At 39.5% G+C, this 13,373-nt stretch overlaps 1 long non-coding RNA gene across 1 annotated transcript in view; it reads left to right on the top strand.

The window, feature by feature from the left end:
• The window catches only part of LOC144613227 (uncharacterized), a 255,709-nt gene that overhangs the window by 150,044 nt on the left and 92,292 nt on the right, over positions 1-13,373 (top strand). The window lies entirely within an intron of this gene.

Raw genomic sequence — 13,373 nt, 5'->3', positions numbered from 1 at the left:
GCTCAACTGATTTTGCCACCCAGGCACCCCTAGTGTTAAACTTTTAATAAACTCACAAAAGGATTTATTATAAAGTTGAATGTTTTACCATTGTCAGAATGAATTGCTGAACACTTTGACTCCTTAAATTCAATGATAAATATACTATGGGAATTAACTGGTTTCTATTTGAAGTATCTGATGAAACTTCTGGAATCATCACATTAACAGGTGCCAATTAATTTTGTAATTACTCACCATAACTCCTTGATATAGAAAAAGTTTATTTAAGTGTTTAGCCATTTGATCTGAATGAAGAGTTATGCTTCACAGGCGTATGTGTTTTACCTGTAAATGCATCTTCCTCAGTTTTGTATGATAAATCACCATTTTTGGGGTAGTTGTGTTAAATGTACTAACTTACATATTTTATTTATTCATTCATTTCATTCATTTATATATTTATTTATTTATTTATTAAAAAATCTTTTCTAATGTGTATTTATTTTTGAGAGAGAGACAGAGAGAGAGAACATGAGCCAGGGAGGGGAAGAGAGGGACTGAGACACAGAATCTGAAGCAGGCTACAGGCTCTGAGCTGTCAGCAGAGAGCCCGACACAGGGTTTGAACTCAGGAACCGTGAGATCGTCACCAGAGCCGAAGTTGGATGCTCAACTGACTGAGCCATCCAGGTGCCCCTGAATTTACTAACTTTTAAAGTGGATATTGATTATCCTTCCACAGGATTATCTTATATCGTTTTTTAAAAAAAATACTGATAACAGTATCACTTTAACATGTAAGGAAATCATAAATACTGTAAACAGTTTATAAAATGTTTGTACATTTCAGCTTTCTAAGAAATGAAAATCCCATAGTTCACTTTTCAGTTTACATTACTTGCATTTTATATGTAACTTTTGACTCTTGAGCCATTTATTCTAAAAGGGGTTATTTCAAAATAAAAAGCATATCATCAAACAACCGAATAAAGTAGTTTATAGATGTACAGTTTATGATAAATGCCAAACGTACCGTAGCAAAAGCATTCAGATGATTACTTAGAAATTCCCTGGCAGGATGGCTCAGCCTCTTTTTTATGTATAGTTCATACCTATTTTAACTATAACTTCTTTCATTTCCACTGACCCACTAATTGGTGGCCTGATCGCTTTTACATGTTGCAGACTGCATGCTGGTATAGGAACAGCTGGCTGGTAAGCCAAGTGGCTGGCAAGGGCAATGATGGTGAATAATCCTCTGGTCAGTACTCTAGACCATTAGTACTAAGTGGAACAGGATGCTAGAACAATAGGTAAATTAGGACTGTTTTGGAAAAATTATGATCACGTTCATCATCAGGTCAGTAGATAATGCCAGATTATTCCAAGTGTATGTATGAATGGTTCCATTGTTTCATATTGTCTTTGATGTAGTAGAATGGGGCTTGTCTCATTCAATGTTTTGTTTTTCAAGTTCATTAAATGATATATATTTTATTTTTATTCTTCATCTCATCCCCCAAGAGTTTCATCTTCTTTAACAAAGAAAAACACATTTTAAAAATTCAAATTTATCAATATAGAATACACAGCATTAAGATACGCCAAGGAATGGGGATGCCTGGGTGGCTCAGTGGGTTAAATGTCCGACTTCAGCTCAGCTCATGACCTCACAGTTCACAAGTTCGAGCCCTGCAACGGGCTCTGTTCTGACAGCTCAGAGGCTGGAACTTGCTTCAGATTCTGTCCCCCTCTCTCTCTGCCCCTCTCCCATTCATACTCTTTCTCTCTCTCAAAAATAAATAAAACATTAAAAACAAAAAAGATATGCTGGCGAATGCAATGTTTAAAAGTGGGCAAAATTATCAATATTACCCCTTGTCGAAAAAGTGTGTAAATTATAGCAGTCTCTTCGGAAGATATTTTCACAATATATGCTCAGATTGAAAATATGTATATCTTTCATATAAAGACTAGGGTTCTTCCTGTGCATCCCAGAGAAATATTTACCTGTTAACAACAAGGCTGGCAAAAATTTTACTAAAGCTACAATATGATGACTTAACAGAGAAGTAATATGCAATATTTTAAATAAATTATGTGAGCTGTATATTATTTTGCAGTGAAAATATATCCCATGTAAATGTTTCAGTGCAAAAGAGGAAGTCGCTGTATTTATAGACAGGTAGGTTTACCACAGAGCAGAGGAAGCGTAAGAAGCAAGCACTTCAGAGACGCGTGGATGGCTCAGTCGGCTGAGCGCCAACTTTGGCTCAGGTCATGATCTCGTGGTTTGTGTGTGTGGGGGTTCAAGCCCCATGTTGGGCTGTGTGGTGACAGCTCAGAGCCTGGAGCCTGCTTCAGATTCTGTGTCTCCCTCTCTCTGTCCCTTGCCCCTCCCCTGCTTGTTCTCTCTCTCTCTCTCAAAAACAAAATACATGTTAAAAAAAAAAGAAGCAGAGCACTTCACTTGCATGGGGGGGCCTGTCCAATTCTTGGATCTGCCCCCCCAAGATATGTACTTTATAATTTACATGTGTAAAAAAAAAAAGGCTTTCATAAAACAAAAAATGTATTTCTATATGTTCATGTATATATACATTATTCTAGCAAACTCTAAATACATAAAGATGAATATACTCTAAATATACTCTAATTGGGAATTAGCATTCAGAGTCCGGGTAGAGGCAGGGGAAGCTGGAAGATGATTTAACTTTATGTACCTCACAAGACTTCTGTAGATTGAGAATATATTATTGTATGAGTAATGCAATTGAAGTAAAACTGCTAATTTTATATATCCAAAAAGTAGGAAAAAATACTTCATGGAATTTCATTTTCTTTTCAGGTATAGAAAAGGGATATGGAGTCAATAGAAAAATCATGAAAAATAAAATTGGGGCTTGGAGTATAATTCGACAGTCTGCAACAGATTTCTAAAGAAAGCTACAGAGGATGAAAAGAGAGGGAGTGGAAATGATATTCTAAAGGATGAAGTCTGAGAATATTTATACTAAAGTGGGCAGGAGGGTTTTCAGCTTGGGAATAACCTACAGGATTATGGTGGAATGAATTCTAGTCCCCTTATTGAAACCTTCCCTTTGTCGTGCTGTATAGCCTCTCCGCTTAGGAGAAAAGTCTACCTCTCTACTTCTTGACTCTGTATTTGATCGCACGACTGGCTTCAGCCTGCCATATGTGGGCTGTTATATATTGTGACAGTATTATATCTTGGTCCAGACTGTAGTGGGCGCTACATCTTGCCAAGTCCCAGTAGGTCAGTTAACCCCCAGACGAGCTGTAGCTGCCTGAGTGTCCGTGAGTGATGTTTGAAAACCACCGGGTCTTTTTTGTACAGTAACTGGCTAATGCAAGTGCCGTGTGGGGTAGATAAAACAGACCCACACATGGACATAATGCGGTGAAAGATTACAATATCAGGGATAAAAATAGAAAATTCTTAAAAGCTACCAGAAAAAAGGATTATCTTCAGATTCACAGCAACTATAGTATTAGCAGACTTGACATTCAAGGAAAACAGAATTATATGTTTAATCTAGAAATGTATACCCAGGGGCGCCTGGGTGGCGCAGTCGGTTAAGCGTCCGACTTCAGCCAGGTCACGATCTCGCGGTCCGTGAGTTCGAGCCCCGCGTCAGGCTCTGGGCTGATGGCTCGGAGCCTGGAGCCTGTTTCCGATTCTGTGTCTCCCTCTCTCTCTGCGCCTCCCCCGTTCATGCTCTGTCTCTCTCTGTCCCAAAAATAAAATAAAAAACGTTGAAAAAAAAAAAAAAAGAAATGTATACCCAGGTAAAACACTCTTTAATAATGCAGGCGGAGCAAAAGAGATCAACATGTCCAAATACCTTCACCTAAAACTCGGCGCTGCTAAAATAAAGGCACCAATCAACGGCTGCCCTATGCCCAGTGTCCCTGGAGGGAGTTATTACCTTGAGCAAGGCAGCTCCCTTTGGCCCGAGGCCCTTACCCAGAGAGGGACTCACCAGCTGAAGAATGAGTGCCTTGATGCTGAGGAGGGGGATTGGCCAGTGCAACAGCCAGTATGACTGCTTACCTGCTCACCAAGCTGTAGTTTCTTTTTCTTTTTTTTAAGTTCATTTATTTATTATTTTGAGAGAGAGAGAGCATGTGCACAAGTGGGGGAGGGGCAGAGAGAGAGAGAGAGGGAGAGACAGAATCCCAAGCAGGCTCCACGCAGTCAACACAGAGCCCACGGCGGGGCTCAAACTCACAAAGGGTGAGATCATGACCTGAGGTGAGATCAAGAATCAGACGCTTATCCGACTGAGCCACCCAGGTGCCCCATAGTTTGAAGCAGAGGTGATAAATAGTATTTATCCTTTTGTGCGTCTCACCGTTCCAGAGGTGTTACTCCTCTCCGACTGTGAAAAACTGCTGTGCCTAACTGTTCCTTACAGTCCGCCAAGGCTTAGGCATCATTCTCCTCTCTTCTGAAGGTGCTTTCTTTCCAACTGCATCCTGTATAGTCTCCTCAATGTAGTACTTCCTACTTCTCCGAACTGTGCTGTGCTTTGGTTCTTTATTTATAATACAAGGCGACCCAAAGCCAGAAAATCAAAGTTTTTATCACATGAAAAGCAATGCATCTGTTAATACAAGGGACACCTATTCCACCACAGTCATGTTTATCCTGCCCGGCTGCTAGCAGTTTTCCTGAGGGTAGGAAACTTTAGTTGTCCACAGCGCCCTGAGCTGTACAGTTGGTATTTTTTATTACTTGCTTGTGGTGGGGTCATAGGGAAGGGGTCAGATGACAGAAGATTCTAGACAGCAGCTTCCCCTGAGCTCCCGCTCTGAGTAGCAAGCGACCCTCCCAGCAAGCTGCAAGAGTGTTCTAACCTTTATTTCCATGGCTTTGAGCATAAATTGTCGATCCCTGAAGAAATGAAATGTCAGCATTGTTTTGACCGATTCTGGATGCTAAGGCAGAGTTCTTCCTTCTCTCTACACAAGGAAAAACAAAGAAGCAGAATTCTTAAATGAAGGGTTTCAGTGAGGGGATAGTGTTCATCCTCTGTGACTGTAAATAGGACTCGGCTGATGTGAAATTTTCATAGCTTGCTTGCTAAAAGTTGTCCTTCTTCCCATTTGTTTCATACGCACCTTTAAGAAGGATATCTCATTTACATGTTTGTGTGCAGAGTGTCAGGCCCGATTTTTGTCTTTTTCTAAGCATCCCCCTGTAGCATATCACCAGGAAAAAAAATCTCTCTATCTTTTTTGTGTTCATATAACAGTCGTGATCTTGACTCAGTGTTTTGTATCAGTAAAAGGAATCTGCTGGTCAGCAGAAAGCTTGAGTGTGAGTTGGGGCTCTACCAGTTCTTTCTTATTTGATTTGAGCAAGATAATGTAGGAGAAGATTAACCAGGCCATGTTAAACATAAGCCTTTATTTGTAATAATATGGCGTGAGAGCTCTGAAGTAGTGTTTTACCTTGGGAAAGAAAGGTGGAGTTTTTACAGAGCGTTAGCCAGAGGCATAACCTGAAATTCAGCTCGTTTTAGGAATAGTAGATCAAAATGGTTTTTGGAAGAGGGAAGAATCACTCTTGCAGTTGGCAGTTGCTGGTTGGACGGTTTAGGTGTAAGGTGGAATAGGAAATGTAACAGGGGCTAAATTCATTTCTAGAAATGATGGGAAGAAAAAGCTCCAGGGGTCAAAATAATGCTAGTGCCACAGTAGAAATTCTTAGTCTTTCAGGCTCTCCTATGGGCTGTCCTCTGGGTCAACAGGGAGACTGTTGCTCTAATCTGACCTCTGAAATAGCTACCTCTCTTGGGTCCATTGTGATCTCAGACTAACTGGGTGCAACTGCTGTCAGGACTCCTTGCCACTTTTGTCATTGTAAGTGGAATTCCAGTCACTGGTTGAGTGAGTAGCCGTGCAAAAGCATTTAGGAATCAGGAGAAAACACAGTGAACTGTGGTAAAAGCAAGCACGGGCATGACAATTATTAGAAGGCTTGGGATCATGCCTCTCAGACCAGATTCTGTCCCAGCTGCAGTCAGCCAGGACAATATATCCCAGCCCTTCTGGAGTCTATAGATGAGTCAGGTTTGATACCCATGCATTTGTGTGCCTTCTCTAGATTTGCCTACACAACCGGGGTTAGGAGAAGAAACGTGCAGAACTTCATTCTAGCAATCAAAAACTTTAATGCGAGAGAGAGGGGGAAAAGGTGACAGAAAGACAATGGTGAAAAGACTAAATAAATAGGCTGGTGGTCAGAGGCCTGAAGTGTGAGGGTCTCAGTCTAGAGGTGTTGGGTCAAAGCCATCTGTTGTCTACTTGGACAGTGGATTCGGAGTTTTGGGGAGAGCTACCTCCTTTCTGATGAAGTTTGACTCTGGAGAATCCTGAGAGATTCTGTCCATGTGGATATTTAGGAGGTCAGTGTAGGAAATCCCTTATACTTTGAAACAAGAAAGAGTGGAAACTAAAAAATAAAATTGAATACTATATGATACTTTATTAAATAAAACAAATAAAATCCTAGCTATTGAAATGAAGTAATGGGTGGGTGTGCTAAGAACTATGCTATCGTTAGTCCTCTCCACGCCTCCACCTTCCCTTAAAGTAATCCCCGTGTCCTCCTACTGGATCCTATGAACAAAGCTTTCAAGTGGTATTATGGAGAACACAGCATAAATTTACGTATGTGTGTATATGCGTGTGTGTAATGCAAGCTAGAACACACGAAATGCAGCAATATTTTGGAGCAAATTTTATAGCTTTTCAGGATGGAAGCAGTATCACTACCTATTAATAAGCATAATGTAAACACAAAAAATCTCAAAATGATGCTGGTAATAGACCAATGGCAGGGTCCTATTTAGGGAGGAATAGACAGTGAACGAAAAGGTTTACTGAAAGGCAGTTGGAAAACAGTTTTTGGACAGTCTGCTATGTTATGCTAATGAGTTATCTTGTAGGCAAAGGGGAGTCCCTTCCGAGTGTTTGATCTGGGAGAGAAGGGAGTAAAGTTCCTATGGCAACGGTGTGTGGCTTGGCTCCAACCGAGAGAGCCTAAAGGCAAGAGTACAAGTTATAAGTTACTGGAATAGTCCAGATAGGTAATAGGATTTAAACCAGGTGGCAAGTATATATATATATAATATATATATATATATATTATATATATATATATTATATATTATATAGTATATATAATCAGAGATATCTTAGAAATAGTGTTTTTTAACCTATAACAGCTTTGTGACCAACCAGATTTTGAAGGGATAAGGGAGAGGAATTTAATTGAAACACAGTTTTGAGGTTTAAAGCTTGAATATCTAGAAGGATAATGGTCCTATTAACAGAAATAAAAGCAACAGCAGTACAATCAGGTTTGGTGTGGCTGGCAGATATACCAAGGATTTGATTTGGGACATCATGAGACTTGTCACCTTGCTCACTCGTTCTCAGTGCTATCATATTATTAGATATTAAATCAGTCTTTTTGATGAAGCTACATTTGCAAAATGACTAATAGGCCTGAAGGGTGCATAGCATTATCTTCTCACAGTTGATAATTTAAAAATCAATTTTTCAGTAGCTTTTTGATGACCATTGAGGCAATCTCCACTGTATAATAAGTTTACAAAGCCATTTATCATAATGAATTTTTACACTCGGAAAGGTCGAAAAGTCCCTGTGCGTGTGTTAGGAAATCAACTGGGTGGGACATTTAAGAGAGGGGGCTTGTCCTTTTTCTAGGCCCAAAAGGAAGGCTGGGTATTTTAAACCTCAAGGCCAACAACTTAAAACATTCTTCTTCATCATTGCTATTTGCAAAACAAAAGCTCTCCCTGTCTTTTTGTAACTCATGAACTTGTTAAAAATGTGTGTCTATTGAGAGAAAAAGTAGGATTTGTACGCCTTATGGAGGAAAGTCTGAGCCTCCCAGCCATTATCCTAAAACACAGATGTGCATACAATAATTCTTCATCTGGGTAGGGCTATCTGAAAGAAACATTGACAACTCCACGTCAACACCCGCATAATATGTCCCAAATGAAGCTTTAATCTCCCCAACCCCCTCCACCTCTCACCAAGACTGTACCTCAATGACACTGATGCCATCTTTCCCCAGATCATGCTCTTTATCCTTCTGTTTTTGTACATGACGCTTCTTACATATAAATTTATCTTCTAATTTACTTAGAAAACATGTATTTATTCTTTGAGACTAAATTCAAATGTTATGTTTTCTCTTATCTTAACTGGAATTTCTCTAGGTGACATTAGATTTAAATTAACTATTATCCTGTCCTATTTTGTTTTCCATTTGAACACTTAGCACATTAGTGTGTTTCTGTATATTTATGTTGATTGTTCAGTTGTTCCGTCTGATCTGCTTCATTATATGCTTCCAATTCATGGATCCCACAGAAGTCCAGTTGCATGCATGTCTTATTTTATTACCTTCACCTTATGACGTTTTGCAGATCTCATGTTTGTTACAAATTGAAGGTTTGTAGCGACCCTGTAGCCGAGCAAGGCTACTGGTGCCATTTTTCCAACGGCGTTTGCTCCCTTTGTGTCTCTGCATCACAGCTCGGTAATTATCACAATATTTCAAAGTGTTTCGTGATTACTATATTTGAATTACAGCGATGTCAGGATAAAACTGTAACAGATGAGGAGTTGCTTCTTACGGATGAGCAAAGAAAGTGATTTCTTGAGCTGGACCCTAGTTCTGGTGAAGGTGGTGTGGACATTATTGAAATGACGATGAAGGATTTAGAACGTGACACAAACTTAGTTGATAAAGCAGCGGCAGGGTTTGAGAGGATGGATTCCAACTTTGAAAGAAGTTCTACTGTGGGTCAAATGCTACCAAACAGCATCCCATGGTACAGAGAAACCATTGAGTCAATAGATGTGGCAGACTTTATCGGTGCCTTATTTTATGAAATTGGCACAGCCACCCCAACCTTCAGCAACCACCGCCCTGATCAGTAGCGGCCATCGACGTGGAGGCAGGACCCTCTACCAGCAAAAAGATTACAGCTCCCTGAAATCTCAGACAATAATTAGTATTGTTTGCAATAAATTACTTTTTAAAATTTAAGACACATTCATTACTTTATGAATTATTGCAATCATCATTTTTATTTTTTAGCAATAAATTATTTTTTAAAATTAAGATATGTTCATTGCTTTGTGAATTATTGCGATAATTCTTTTGCACACTTAAAAGGCTACAGTATGTTTAAATGTAACTTTTATATGCGCTGAGAAACTAAAAAATTCATTTGACTCACTTAATTGCAGTATTTGCTTTATTGTGGTGGTCTAGACATGAACCCAGAATATCTCCGAAGCATGAAAAATAAAAGACTCTACATAACAATTATTATTGACAGTTTATTATGTATCACAAGTTGTATTCACATTATCTCATCTAACCTTAGAGCAACATACTATGTGGTAAGAATTATCCTTAATTTACAGATGAAATGGAGGTCCCAGAGATGCCTAGTAACTTGTCCAAGATCACACAGCTAGAGAACAATTAAGGAATCAAACCCTGGTTTACCTGACTCCAAAGACATTTCTTCTCAACGCAGTAGTAGATGTTTCCTTTGAGGTGATCTTACTTCTGGAGAGTTATTAAATTATACATGTCTTTGGTCAGTTTCTAATGTACCTTTTTGAAAATACAGCTATGGTTCCCAAGCTTAGTACGGAACATTCATACTGAAGTTCAGGATGAAGCCTGCTCCACTACTGAGACTCCTGAAAAATCCTACGTGGAAACATTCATTTTCAATCACTGTCTTAGCCACTGAGAAGAGCTTATTGAGATGAGTAGTGAATGAATTATGAAACACATTGCTTGCTATAAACCGACTCTCAATAAATTATTGTTGAATTCAGTATAATGGATGAATTATGCATTGGGATGTGAGTTAAAACTTTTTTCCTTTTTCCCAAAACCACTTTTTATATATAAATATTGCATAGCTGAATTTGTAGTATGCAGTTAATTAATGCGTAGTATTGACTGCTTCAAGTATTTTATCTGGGCTTCTCTGGTAAAGACAAAGGGTGATAATCACTTACATAGATCATACCCAAACTCTCAAAAGTACTCAACTAGCAGATACTTCTGATCATTGGAAGCTAAAAGAAAAACTGCCTCTGGATATAAGGGTAAGTAGATAAGTACATGGGAGGACTTTCTAAATTGCAAGAACTTGGGGTGCCTGGGTGGCTCAGTCATTTAAGCATCAGTCTCTTGATTTCAGCTCAGGTCATGGTCTCATGGTCTGCTGATATTGCAGACTGTTTTTGATTCTCTCTATCGTCTCTCTCTGTCCCTGCCCTGCTTGTCTCTCTCTTTCTCTCTCAAAATAAATAAACTTAAAACATAAATAAATTGCAAGAACTTTCTTCTTTCTTTTTTTAACGTTTATTTTTGAGAGAGACAGAGCATGAGCGGGGGAGGGGCAGAGAGAGAGGGAGACACAGAATCTGAAGCAGGCTCCAGGCTCTGAGCTGTCAGCACAGAGTCCAACGCGGGGCTCGAACTCATGAACCGTGAGATCATCACCTGAGCCAAAACCAAGAGTCAGACGCTTAACCAACTGAGCCACCCAGGTGCCCCAGAACTTTCTTCTTTCTTATGTGATGTACTTGAGGCTTCTGCTTGAAAGATGTTGGTACTGACAGTGATTCTGTCTTTGACCAAATTCCAGCCAGGCTTCTCTGAGCTCTTTTCTCTACAAAGTCTAAACTCTGCCCAACATAGTTTCCAATAGCTCGAGGTCCCATCCCTAGAATGACCCCAGCCACCTTGAAGTTGGCCTGACAAAGCTCAGGACCAGTAGAAGAATGGGCCATTCTGGCCAACACCTGAGAATACATCCCTGGTCATACATTCTTGAAGCATTTAGTCGAAAGGGCTGGCAAGTGGGAATCCTTCATTTGACTCTTTGAGATGTATGTGTATCTACTACCATTTAGGAGTGTCTTTCTCAAGGATCTGAAAGCCATCCTTTCAAATACAACAATCAGGAAGGATATGTCTTCTGTCTCCCAATCACTGTGGGTTGATGGAATCCTAACCAGCTAGCAGACACAGCTGGCAGAACTGCGTCTACACTAACCAATCCTTGGTGATTCGTCACTTCCCAGATTCTACTGAGCATCCACTTGCCCTCCTCTCTGCTCCCGTCATCTCTACAAATCAAAGTGAAATTCAGTGCAGGATGCACTCTTTTCCCCATTGCAATAGTTACTACTGATTAGAATCTGTCCTTATCACTTTAACTGGTGTCCGGCTTGGTTTATCTTTGACAGTAGCTCAGTGAACACTTGAAGTCATTAAACTTAGATCTTGGGAAACTGAATCAACATTAGTCAACATTATGCGATGAGATATCAACATCCATGTAAAATAATAGATTGCTAAAAGGAAAAAATGATTTGCACCGTACTGAAATTAAGATAATGTAAAGAATACCAGCAGTGATCTGCACTTTGACTAGCGAGAATGGACACAACCTAAAATACATTTATTGCGTGAAATGTTACCTCTAAGAGGGCAAACATTTTTGTTCTGCAATTCCACTGCATATAACAATGCTCAACTTTCTATGTAAATAGTCTTTGTTTATGACAAACTTAATGTTTATCCTTTGGAAAATACAGACCTTATCAATACGTGGAAAATCTTACAAGTGGAATCTTATAAGTGGAAAATATTCACCACCTTTAGTTAGCCACTGTTAACATATTGTAGTATTTCTGCTAAGCATTTTCTGTTTTCTCACAATTAACCTTATATCACAAAAAAGTCCCTTATGTCGTTAGCAATTCTTAAAAACCTGTATTTAATGCCTACATGTTATATCAATATATGCATGTATGTAGCACAGTTAATATAACACCCCTAGTCTATATTGGTTCTGATATACTTACTGTAGAATAGTGCAGAAATTATACCTGGATAGACAAATAATGTTTTCATTGGATTATTTTTTAGGCTTCATTTGTGGACGCGACATTATGGATTCAAGGCACAGAAACACATTATGCTTTTGACATACATTACCAATTTACTCTCTTTCCCACGAGTCTGTCCCAATTTACAACCTCTTTGGAAATATAAGAAATTGTTGTTTATACACATTCTTAAAAAAATTACTCCTTTTAAGTTCTTTTCTCATCTGACAGACGAAAATTGGTCTTTTATATGGGCATTAGTTTATTTCTTTGATTACTGGTGAAGCTGAACTAAATTCCCCAAAGAGGAGACATTTTACGATGAAAGTGAGGCTGAGGAATATAGCATGAAAGCCATGATGAATTCTTCCTTTCTGGACAGCTATTTATTTATTTGTTTATTTATTTATTTATTTAAGAAAATAAATTAGCGGGGGAGGGGCAGAGGGATAGAAAAAAATCCCAAGCAGGCTCCATGCTCAGTGTGGAGCCTGAGTGGGGCTTGATCCCATGACCCTGAGATCATGACCTGGGCCCAAATCAAGAGTTGGATACTCAGCTGAGTGACCCACCCAAGTGCGCCTTCTGGACACCTTTTAAAATAGAGCGATGTTTATATCCCTTGAAAGGTTTCATCGAACGCCACCTGACAAAAAGAAACATCACATTCCTAGGGCATCGCCTTTTGTAGTTCACTAAACCAGTGGATCTCAAATTGTTCTTCAGTTTAGCAATCCTCAGCTCAAGAGCAATTTGATGCAGACTTCCCGGAGAGAATGGTTGCTCAGGTTGAACCAGAGTCAAGGTGACAGGCTTCACACTTTGGGGTGCTCCCATTCAGAGAAATGCCTGAGCGGACTCTAGGCAACGCGGGATATGGTTAAAGAACCATAAAGAACAGGGGAGCCTGGGTGGCTCAGTCGGTTAAGTGTCTGACCTCGGGTCAGATCATGGTCTCACGGTTTGTGAGTTCGAGCCCCATATCGGGCTCTGTGCTGACAGCTCAGAGCCTGGAGCCTGCTTCGGATTCTGTGTCTCCCTCTCTATCTGCCCTCCCCCACTTGCGCTCTGTCTCTCTCTCTATCAAAAATAAATAAACATTAAAAAAAAAGAAACATAAAGAACAAACAAAATGGAGGAACAGAGAGATTATACAATTTGTCAAATGTCGCACAGCTCTTAGCAATACATCCAAAATGTCTCATAAGATTTTACAGAATTATATATACCATGTATATGCTCTCACTTTTTCTCTCTTCTACACCCCTATTGTCCCCGTTCTATTTGGCAAGAGGGAGGTTTCCTAAAAACGCGCCATCCTATATGTTGACAATATATGCTTCAGATGTTACTTGTGCCTAACTTCACAGCTGTGGATTTCATGAAGCTCTTCT

The sequence above is a fragment of the Panthera onca genome, chromosome D2, assembly GCF_046562875.1.
Source record: "Panthera onca isolate mPanOnc1 chromosome D2, mPanOnc1 haplotype 2, whole genome shotgun sequence".
NCBI lineage: Eukaryota > Metazoa > Chordata > Mammalia > Carnivora > Felidae > Panthera > Panthera onca.
The sequence above is the reverse complement of the archived record's forward strand: the minus strand, read 5'-3'. Positions and strand labels throughout refer to the sequence as shown.